A 429-nucleotide genomic window follows, 5' to 3' on the forward strand; every position below is an offset into this window, starting at 1 on the left:
GCACCCGTCTCTACAACCAGCCGGTGGACGCCGACGGCACAGTAAGGCCATTCGGTAAAAGACGGGGAGAACACACGGCTTTTCCCAGGATTGCATCCGGCAGGGGTGCGCAGCCGGCTCCTCTCTCCCCAGGGCAAGCTCTACCGGGGTTTTTTGGATTGCATCCTGCAAATCTCCAGCAAAGAGGGGCTGCTGGGCTTGTACAAGGGCATCGGCGCCGTCTACCTCCGCCTCGGCCCCCACACCGTCCTCAGCCTCTTCTTTTGGGACGAGCTTAGGAAGATGGTGCAGCACCAGCAGCCCCCAGGGCCGTAGGACGGGCTCCCGGCCCCGCCGCGGCCGTTAATAAAGGGGTTTTTCTATTTTTGGCGTCATTTCGGGGTCTTTGGGGTGGTGCTAAGAGTGTGTGTGTGGGGGGGGGTTGGTTCA

The 429-nt window shown here is 61.3% G+C and overlaps 1 long non-coding RNA gene across 1 annotated transcript; it reads left to right on the forward strand.

Annotated features, from left to right (window-relative positions):
* Positions 1-360, forward strand: LOC103915428. Its single transcript, XR_663523.1, has 2 exons — positions 1-41; positions 133-360. It is a non-coding gene; the product is annotated as an uncharacterized LOC103915428 (long non-coding RNA).
* The last annotated feature ends 69 nt before the right edge of the window (positions 361-429 follow it).

This window comes from Pygoscelis adeliae, unplaced genomic scaffold (genome assembly GCF_000699105.1).
Source record: "Pygoscelis adeliae isolate BGI_AS28 unplaced genomic scaffold, ASM69910v1 C10141701, whole genome shotgun sequence".
NCBI classification, from domain to species: Eukaryota; Metazoa; Chordata; class Aves; order Sphenisciformes; family Spheniscidae; genus Pygoscelis; species Pygoscelis adeliae.